This window comes from Pseudorca crassidens, chromosome 1 (genome assembly GCF_039906515.1).
Source record: "Pseudorca crassidens isolate mPseCra1 chromosome 1, mPseCra1.hap1, whole genome shotgun sequence".
Taxonomy (NCBI): Eukaryota; Metazoa; Chordata; class Mammalia; order Artiodactyla; family Delphinidae; genus Pseudorca; species Pseudorca crassidens.
In genome coordinates this window covers 18,604,106-18,615,353 of record NC_090296.1, presented here as the reverse complement: position 1 = coordinate 18,615,353, position 11,248 = coordinate 18,604,106, and the positions used below count along the sequence as shown (strand labels likewise).

Genomic DNA, 11,248 nt, shown 5'->3' with positions numbered 1-11,248 from the left:
GCCTTGAGTCATGCACAGAAGGGGAGTGGAGACGTCAGACCCAGAGAAATTGTAGGTCATAGCAGTGTGTTGATATTCCATGAAAATTAGTTTATGTTGGCCAAGCACTGTTGGGTTTTTTAATATCTGCTCTGGCTGTTCACAAATCTGGAAAGTCAAGAAATGAAGAGCTAGAATTCTGAAGGCAAAAGAGTCAAAGAAAAAAGCCTTGCAAAGGCTTCACAGATCCAACTGCAAGAGTCTCTGTAGATGTAGAGGAAAGCAAGTCCAGGATAGTAGAGGAAACAGTGAGATGTTCAACAAGCTTTTAACACTTTTCTACATCAAAGAGCTGATTAAATATGAAATCATTCTGGCCAGGATCTGCCTAGGATGGCATAATTGCAAGCTCCTCACAGGGAAACGGATATCAATAATTAGAAGTATTACACTGAAGATTAATATTTAGAAGTTTTGATTTCTCCTTGTGGAAATATCTATGAGGCCCAGAGGCCCAAACCTTGGATGTCTTTTCTATTTTTTTTTTTCTTTTTCTTTTTCTTCTTCTTCTACTGAGAATGGAATATGCTGTTGAAAACAAAACTTTACTGCTTGGAAACCACCATTTTGGCTTCCAGTAAGGTTAGCAAAAGGAGGCAAATAATGGGGAATTTGTTTATGAATCTTCTCCCCACTTACATCACCTATGGGAATTTGCCAAACACTGAACATGTGGCTTCCTATTAGAGATAGTAGAAATGTATCTATAAGAGTCTAAATCCATTGGAAAGTAAACCTTCTCTTCCAAAAATATATGTGGGTTTTAAATGAAATATGGACACACACACTGGCACCCACACAATTTCTGATTGTCATATGGAGCAAAATTTTTCTCTTCTTCTAAGTAAATTTTGCTACTTTGTTTTGAGATAAGCATAGCTTTAAATACATCTCTTGCTGCCTTGTTTTCTCATCACCATGACTGTGAAGCTGTCTGAAACAGAAGTATATAGAAGATTTTCTCTCCTTTTTTTGGTTTTCCTAACTCCCAGCAATAAGTCTATCTCATGTGTCTAGGGATGGAATATGGTGATTTTTAAAGTAGTAAGCTTGGTTAGCTATTCAGAAATGACTGGGCTCATATGTTGTACTCAATAACTTTTTCAATGTGAAAAGGCCACAGCAAGTCCTTCACCTATTTTCCAGGCAAGGAATGATGGCATTTGTCCTAAAATCCTTTGGGCTCCACCCTCTTCGCTATATGAATCCTTTACCCACCAACCTAGCTGCCAGTGGTCCTTTATTTCTGATGCCTAAGAGCCTAGCTTGACACTTATGTTCTACTTGTTCAATTTGTGTCTACATTTTATTTTCTTAAATACATTGTTATTTTTCCAAAGGCAATACATATTTATATTTATATTTTTTATCTAGCACTCAATAGATTCTCAAATTTAAAAAGACTTAAAATCACAAATGAATAGACCAAGGCATTAAATTCTCAAGAAGCATTTCCTCAGCTTCCATTAACTTGATCATATGTAAAATTAGTATATGATCATATACTAATATTAGTATAGTTTTAACTAGTTGGCTCAGTGAATGTTTTAAAATTGGGCCAAACATAGTATTAAAAGTCATCTAGGGCTTCCCTGGTGGCGCAGTGGTTGAGAGTCCGCCTGCTGATGCAGGGGACACGGGTTTGTGCCCCAGTCTGGGAAGATCCCACATGCTGAGGAGCGGCTGGGCCCGTGAGCCATGGCCGCTGAGCCTGCGCGTCCGGAGCCTGTGCTCCGCAACAGGAGAGGCCATGACAGTGAGAGGCCCGTGTACCGCAAAAAAAAAAGTCATCTAAAAGACTCTAATGTAATTATAAGTGGTTTTATAGTCCCCCCCCCAAAATGTGTTGGAGAAGAAAAAAAAAAAAAGCCTGATTTGCCTATAGGAACAAAGCCAGGATTTACAGAAATCTGGTGTGTTTCCCCTGTTCAAAAGCCATGGCTATGAGAAAATCAGATTTTCCTATGTAAGGTAGCAAAGATGGCTTTACTTTTTAATAGAGGAGAGTGTTTTTGTAGTTCAGAAATTTCTCAAGACATGTTACTCAAACCAGGAGCAAAACAAACAAACAAACAAAATACCCCATGAAATAAAAAAGCCTTTATCTAAACAGGCTTGGTTAAGTGAGCTGCCCTTGCTCCTTGGTATATCAAAAAAGAAAAATGATGACTGTAGCATTGTCTTTGTTATGTCTTCTAAAGCCAGAAACACGCTACTACAGTGTGGATAACGGAGGTAAGAGGAGTGAATTTTGAGACCAATTGTGTTAAGACAGTACCTGAAGGCTCCATCTATTTTGAAGCACCTGCCCCATGACTACCAGGTACACAGCTTGCCTGCTATTCTTCCTTCCTTTTTTCCTTCTTAGCTTCCTTCCATCCACATGGTCATGCATTTTGCCACTAACAGGACTACAAAGACAAGCAATTCATGGGCTCTATCCTGGAGGATTTCTTACTCCAGCTAGACCTATACTTTTCAAACTTTAATGTGCATAAGCATCATCTGTGGATGTTTTTAAAGTTCAGAGACAATAAGCCTGGAGGGGGAACCTGAGAATCTGCATTTCTAACAAGCTCCCACTCTACAGGTCCAAGACCACACTCTTAAACACAAGCCTCTAGTATCGATCCTTTGAACCTGTGGTTGGTGGTGTCTGAAAATTCCAGGATATGGGTTGTATCCTTAACTCCAGTTTTGAAATCCAAAGAAAAAAATGTTAACAGATTATCCCCATTACCAAGAAAATATCACAAATCATTGACTACCAAAGAAAGTGAATGGGTATTATCATCCTGATAAACAATGAAGAGATCATTAGTAAAAGTAGCACATGGATTATGAAGTTGTAACAAAATAAATAAACAGGAATACCTTGAACTGGATTCAGACCTTAGTGAAGTTTTAATAATGAGCAACATTTTCCCAGGTGTCTTGACCATTCTCTTTTTGTGCAACATAAATTGCACAGGATCATAGGACAATAATATGTGGTGATAAACTTGTTTGATTACACTTCCCGGGTGCTGCTGGGTCCAATTATCTTGGTGCTAAAATACCCTCTAGTTGGGTGTGAAGCACACATCAGAGTTAATTATACTGTACACCACTATATGGGCTTGAAATAATTAAGAATGTTTTCATTTCTCAACTGGCCTAGTAAAAAAAGTAAGGCATTTCAAGTTTCAGTCCTTAGAGATTTCTTTGAAACTCCTGAGATCAGCTAGATATGAATATATGTAAATTTCTAACCATAGGATCTTTTGAGACCATAAGCCTCTTATCATAACCTAGATGCTTTGATCTACAAAAGTATAGCTATCTGTGCCTTAGGAGGAGCATGTGCCCTTTGAAACTTGAGAAACCAAAATACTATGGGAAGGTGTGTTACAGTAAAAAATTGCATCATATTATATCATACTATACTATATTTGTCCCTTAAAAGTACTAGTTGTTTAAAAGTATAGTTTCTGGAAGCTCATCTTCACAGTAAATATTATCAAGGCCAACTACATTGCAGAATATTGGCTATATAATACATGAACAGTATTGAGAGAGTTAAAAGATTAAAACTAAAATGATACCCAAATCCAAAAAGAAAATCATGAAAATACATTTGGAATTATCTATTCCAAGGAAATCTAGCAACCTATCCTTAGAGCAAAAAATGAAAGACATGTTCTTGACTAAAGTCCTCTGTGTTATTTAACCTAAAATATAAATATATATACGTGTGTGTGTGTGTGTGTGTGTGTGTGTGTGTATTCAGCAACTAGTAAATTTGAAATTAACATGGGTAGTTAATCTTCTGAAAGGGCAAATAGATGGCAGAAGGTGATAATGAGTTAAAATGTCAGCAACTTGTCTCCCAAATCCTCTTGATCCGTTGTCCTGGAAGTTTATGGCCATGTTGACCCTTACTCTGTTGGATTATCTCCTGGCCTTGGTGGACTGACTCATGATATCTACAAAGTTTTTCCTGATGCGATTCTCTCTCTGGTCACTAGCTCATCTATGCTGTCATTGGTTTCTTCTGTTACATTTTACCTCTCCAGGTTTCATTCATCGCCTCTACTATCTTACTGTGCCAATAGTTCATACTCCTTTGAGCCAGTACTTTCAGCTATTACTCACCCTATGCATGGCATGGCATTGCTTAGCAATTAAATGTTAAATCATGATGACTCATCTCAAAATATGGTACATTCTGCAGCTGCTATAAAATAAAGATCACAAGGTGTCTTAGATTCTTCTGTCAAATCATTTCATAGGTCAAGATTTTTGATAAGGATTTCTTTAACCTATCTTCTCTGCCCAGAATAATTTGATTAATCCTAAATATCTGAGTGACACATTTTTTACCCACCAGCACTGGAATCTGATTTTCATCAGTTTTTCCATACCATTTCAATGAACCAGTTCACTAGCCTGAGTCCAAAAATCTGAAAGTAACCAGTGGTTACGAGTTTTCAAACTTTTAATTGTCGTTTGCACCACTGTCACTTTAGGAACAGAAAGTATTTACAGAAGGCATGTCTTTTTGATAAATATATTCTTGACTCAATAGTTTTACAACATACCATTAGCAAGAATTAACGTACCTGTACTTTACCCAGTTTGTAGGTAAAGATTAAAGTATTTAGAATACTTACTGACTTTTTACTTGTTACTTCTGCAAATTTAGTCTAAATCCAAGGGAAATTGGGGTTCCCTCAGCTCCTTAACAAGCATAAATAGAGGACAAAAGATGAACCTGCACTGATGCCCTCATTCATCTTAAAAGCCAGATAATTAAGCTTTTAAATTTTTTTTATTTTATACTGGAGTATAGATGATCAACAATGTGTTAGTTTCAGATTACAGCAAAGTGATTCTGTTATACATATATATGTATCTATTCTTTTTCAAATTCTTTTTCCATTTAGGTTGTTATATAAAATTGAGCAGAGTTCCCTGTGCTATACAGTAAGTCCTTATTGGTTATCCATTTTAAATATAGCAGTGTGTACATGTTAATCCCAAACTCCCAATCTATCCCACCCCCCGCCCTTCCCCCGTAGTAACCATAAATTCGTCTTCTAAGTCTGTGAGTCTGTTTCTATTTTGTAAATAAGTTCATTTGTATAATTTTTTTAGATTCCACATATAAGCAATATCATACAATATTTCATTTTGTCTGACTTACTTCACTCAGTATGACAATCTCTAGGTTTATCCTTGTTGTTGCAAATGGCATCATTTCACTCTTTTTAATGACTGAGTAATAGTTCATTATATATATGTACCACATCTCCTTTATCCATTCCTCTGTCAATGGACATTTAAGTTGCTTCCATGTCTTGACTATTGTAAACAGTGATGCAATGAACATTGGGGTGCATATATCCTTTCGGACCATGTTTTTCTCTGGATAACAGTAGTGGGATTGCAGGATCATATGGTAACTCTATTTTTTGTTTTTTAAGGAAACTCCATGTTTGTCTCCATAGTGGGAAAGCCAGATAATTAAACTTTTATGATGAAAAGAATAAGTACTACTGCTTAAATTGGTTTTAACCTTATTGACTAGTTATTAATTAGATTAGTATTGTAATCACAAGTAGAGTCACTCTTCTGAAATAAAATTTATTCATTTTCATTTCATTTGATACTGTATCCAAAATTCCTGAAATTTCTAAGATCTAGTTAAATCACGTAACATTTTACATAACTAGAAAAAGTCAATGTAAGTATTTAACGACTTGTAATTCTTTTTTCTGTTAATGCTACTAGATCTATCTTCTTTAATTCATTCCATAAGCATTTATTGAGCATCTTCAACATGCCAAGTATTTGTGACACCAAGCCAAGGAGACTTAAGACCTGGGCCATGAGAACTTCTACTCTACCAGATGAAACAAGAATTCATTAAATAATCATATTAATATACCATAACAAACTATGGAACAACACAAGAATACCAGATTTAGTCTGAAGATCAAGAGAGTCTTCTTTAATTAATGAGAATTGAAAAGGAGAGTTATTTAACCAAGTGAAAGGGAAGGCTTGCTTTGCAGACTCAGAGGAATATGTCAAAGAGCTCATGGTAGAAGGAAGTGTGTCACATTGGGGACCACTGAGAAAGAGGGTGAGGGAAGCTGTGATCTCACTGTGTTGACCCTGTGCTCCCCAACCCTATATTCTATCTGCCCCACTCCTACCCCACTTCCCAAAAGACAGGTACCAGATCTCCTGTGGATGGAAGACTTGCCCAGTTTGGCCTGGCTAACTCAGGTTCAGACCTGAAAACTACTGTCTATCCACACAGGTGCCCTGTCCTTGCCCAGACTCACTTCCTCAGTGTCTGCAGGGTTCTTATTATATCCAGAGTGAAGCTGACAGCACACAATTTCATAATGGGGCCTGTTCTGGAAAAAATAACTCTGAATGAAAATCTGAGGGCCGAAACAGATCTGATTATCCCAAATTCTGTGCTAAAGCAGACAGCGTTGTAGCTGGCCTTTGATGTATTCTCAGAATCTAATAATAACTTACAAATGAAGACAAGCATCTTCTAGATGATCTTTTGAAGGGTCTTATTTAAAATGCTTTGCAATGACAAATTATCAGAGTTGTGAGTTAAATTGCCTTCTTCCACTTTTACTGTAGGGATGAATAGTAAGGGTCAGAAAACACATTCTTTTATATTTTGGCAGAAACCTCTGTGTCATAGTCCTTGTAAGTGCAATTATAAGACACAGGTCTGGTAGAAGTGTGTTCCACATGGGTGGTAGAATAACATGCCCTTTACAGAAATGAATTAAACATAATAGATTTTAGATAAAAATGATAAATGCTAGATTATAAACCCCTTATAGACCTAGATCATATCTTATTAGCACAATAAATGTCACAGTTTAGGGAAAAGTAAATTTGCTAAATAGAAACAATAATAAATAATTGAATCAATGGCTAGATACCACTGAGATTGTACTCAACACTCTAAAAATTTAATCAGGAGTGAACTTTAACATAAACTATGGACTCTGGGTGATAATGATATGTCAGTGTAGGCTCATCAGTTGTAACAAATGTACCACTCTGGTAGGAGATGTTGATAATGGAGGAAGCTATGCATGTATAGGGGCAGGGGGCTTATGGAAATCTCTTTACCTTCTACTCAGTTTTCCTATAAACCTAAAAATGGTCTAAAGGTAATGTCTATTAGAAAAAGTTTTAAAATTTTAATCTGGTAAAATAATCTTAATTATTATAGAAACCATGTTATTTTTGCCATAGTGTAAATTTGGGTTTAGAATATCCACAGCATAAGGCAGTTCATCTACCTCTAGGTCAATGGATCTGCTAAACAGGTACTGCATGGTGGGTACAGCAGGGCCATTTATACAGTGCTTCCTGTATTCTAAGCACCATGTGAGGCATCCCTGCATGCATTTTCATTGATTCCACACAAGAACCCCATGAAATAGGTCCTACCTTTATTCTCAATTTATACATGGAGAACAAGTGCAGTTCAGAGAGATTAAATAAATTCCCCGAAGTCACATAGATAGCTTCTGTCACAGAAATAAAAATGGTTCTTGCACACATCTGGGTAGCTAACTCCTAGGCTTGACTTTTCTTAGGGCAGGATAAATGAGAAGTTGGAAGAAAGAATCTCTTCTTATTCAAGTATGCTTTGCTGTCCTGGAAAAATGGAATGTGGGTACTACTTAAGAAACTAGATCTGAAGATAACCAGAAATTGTAACACCAGATGGGACCATTAGATCATAAATTAAGTCCAAATTGGGTTAGGAAAGATGTACAAAAATCCCCCATCAATTGTCTTGCTGCTGTTGAAGACCTAGGCATGTTCCTCTTCTGGATATGCTTTGGGGAGAATCCAGTTTCACTGCAATGTGGACAGAAATAGAATATATTGTAGTCACAGGGAAACACATGAACAAAGGTACAGAGGTGTGACTATGCATATTCAGGGCATAGCAAATTGTTGTTCAAAATAAATCTTCACTATCACCTGGAAAAGTTCCAATTCTGTTTTTTACTACAATTAAATTTACAGATCAATTTCATAAGATAGTTCTTATGAAATCCCCTTCAAAAGTTTCTGACTCTTGTGTGACTTGGTATGATCACATCAGGACAAAAGAAAGATTTTGTCAGTGTCCTTTAGGAGTTTGAAATCAGATGAGAAATCAGACCAATGTGAACGAAGACAGACAAATGTTTTAATTGCTTGGGTCAGTTTATGAACTACAGCAAAGCGTGGCATTTACAGGAAAATCTTGGGGAAAAAAGAAAAACCACAGTAATCTAAATTATCTTCCCCACTTCCTAGGGCTTCTGGGCCAAGTTCCATATCTGATCAAAAGAAGTCCAATTCTGTAATGTCTGCTCTTGGGATAATAGACTAAGAAGTAGGTGAAAAAAAACAAGCAAAGAAATTCTTTTTCATCTTCTTCTTAACAGCCAGAAATAAAGATTATTTAATCCTATCTAGGAGCTGTAGTCATTTTTCAAAATCAATTTTTAAAGATACTGCTGTCTTATGTTTACCTTCCAGGTGTCTACTTTCTCAAGGTAACAAAAAGGTTCACAGGATTCTTATCTCAGACTGATAAACAGATGCAAACAGAGCCAGACCTATCTGGGCTACCACAAGGCCTGTTTGACTAATTGCCCTGATAGATCATTCTCTGGTGCCTGATGTTGTTATTGCACCCAGCATAGCTGAGATAGCACATGTTTAACCCTTGACCTTCCAGCTGCCTCCACCACATCGCTCTGGAACTGACCGTTCTCCATCATCACTTCCTCCCCATGGCAGCCAGGGAAAGAGATCTGTTTCTAAGAAAATAGCAAAGGCTCTGACCCCTTCATGAGTCACCAGTCTGTCTACCCACTTCCAAGATTCCCCCTTTATATATTTATTCAGCTTGTCAGTGTTCCTGGCAAAGAGGGTAATGATATTTGAGGTAAACAGGATTCATGCTAACTCTGGGGACAATGATTTCATAAATGGCTTCTATAAGCTTTATATGAACCAAACCATTTCATTCTATCCCCTTTTAAGGCTTTTTTTTTTTTTTTTTTTTTTAACAAAAACGATAAAATAGCAAAAGGCACAGAACGAACAGAAGAAAAATATGTCAGGGCCTTTTGTTATGAGGTAGGGAAATACCTAATTATTCAGTGCCTTAGGGCACTGATTTAAATTACTGTAAGATAGGCTAAATTCTATTACTAACAGCAGAAGTGAGAAGTAAATGTATTTTATCTAGGATAGGTCATCTTTCTTTTATTACATGCTTCACACATCTTATTCACAGGATGTACACTGATCGAGTTTTAACAGATACTGCCAACACATGGTAATTCAGCTGTTGACAGTCCTGGCTGAGTATTGCTGTGCAAAAATTTCACATTACGCAACATTATAGAAACATTAAATGGGAATAACACTGGCAAGTGGTGTGTTTTATGACCATTTGTGTTAATTAATGAAATTATGTTGTCTTTATGGAGAGGCAGAGAATATATGGAGAAAAAGAAAAACATAATCATTACGGAGTATATTTGCATTTCTGTTCATTTTCTTTCAATGTCTCAAAGTTAAACAGACATGAAATATGATAGGCTATAGCACTGGGAAAAAAGATTCATTTTGGTACATATTGCATTTCAGTTTTCACTAAACTATTTAACATAAAATCAAAGCACTATGGCTTAATTATAAAAACACTTCTATCTTTCCAACATTTTGTTCAGCAAGGCCTTTAGATTTCTAATAACTTTTCAACCAAAAGGAAAAAGTATATTAGTTTTGTGAAATCAATTCCTGAATACTAATGTTATCAATCATTATTATCCTTCCCATGTAATAAACTCTTGGTATTTGCCTCATCTATTAAGAAAGCAAGATTGCGATGCTTGAAGTACTGAGTGGATTGACAAGACATTGAAAAGGCCCAAGGGACAAAAAGATAAATAATCTAAGATATACGTGTCTTTGGGTTTGCTTTGAAGGAGAACATGAGACAGAAGGGGCCCCACTATCAGATGATCTTGGTTTAGCCTCATGTAGGCAGCTTCAAGCCTATTTTTCTGAATCTAAGTTTTCTCTTGAATGGGATTCACGTAGCCATTCTAACCAGCTTTTTCTGAAGTTTAAATAAATTGCCCAGCACAATGACTGGAACTGAAGAAGAGCAAATACTTGATTGATCCAAAGCCCCTTCCTGCCTTATCTTGTAAAATTAACCAGAGATTCCACTTTACTCCAATTTACTTTCAAGAATAATTTAACTGAACTCACATAAATTTTGGAAAGCTTGACCCCCAGTCAGATAACTTATCTTCTGAAAAGAAAGGACACTAATGTTAAACATTAACAAGAATTGTTCCATTGAAAAATGTAAAGACTCTTAGGTGAATTTCTAGAAGCAACAACAAAAGTTAAACCAGTTTCGTTTATTAGAAAAATTTGGAAAAAATGCCAAACAACAGGATCATGTGGGGATGAAGTTCAGAGGCCAAAGCTGTGGCAGGACGACAATGAACAACTCAGGCTCTGACGAGGGGCAGTTCTGGCCTTCTCCATTCAGAAGCACCTGAAACTAACACAACATTGTAAATCAACTATACTCCAATAAAAGTTTTTTAAAAATGGTTCAACTTATTTATTATTTCTTTCATAAATCATGCTTTTAGTTTTGTATCTAAAAAGTCATCACCAAACCCAAGGTCACCTAAATTTTCTCCAATGTTATTTTCTAGGAATTTTATAGTTTTACATTTTACATTTATATCTATGATCTATTTTGTTTCCGCCCGGTTTCGAACCAGGGATCTTTCGCGTGTGAGGCGAACGTGATAACCGCTACACTATGGAAATACAGCAGGTTATGATCTATTTTGAATTGATTTTTGGGAGAAGTGTAAGGTCTGTGACAAGATTCATTATTTTTTACATGTGGATGTCCAGCATCATTTATTGCAACGTCTATGCTTTTAGACAGGCTCACAGATATAGAAAACAAAACTACTGGATACAGTGAGGAGAGGGAAAGGGGAGGGGCAAAATAAGGGTATGGAATTAGGAGATACAAACTATTATGAAGCAAATAGATAACCAATAAGTTTATATTGTACAGCACAGGGAAATATAGCCATTATTTTGTAATAACTTTAAGTGGAGCATAATCTAT

At 36.3% G+C, this 11,248-nt stretch overlaps 1 non-coding gene across 1 annotated transcript; it reads right to left on the bottom strand.

Annotated features, from left to right (window-relative positions):
- Positions 1-10,862: 10,862 nt before the first annotated feature.
- Positions 10,863-10,935, bottom strand: TRNAV-CAC (transfer RNA valine (anticodon CAC)). The gene has a single exon. It is a non-coding gene; the product is annotated as a tRNA-Val (tRNA).
- Between the last annotated feature and the right edge of the window lie 313 nt (positions 10,936-11,248).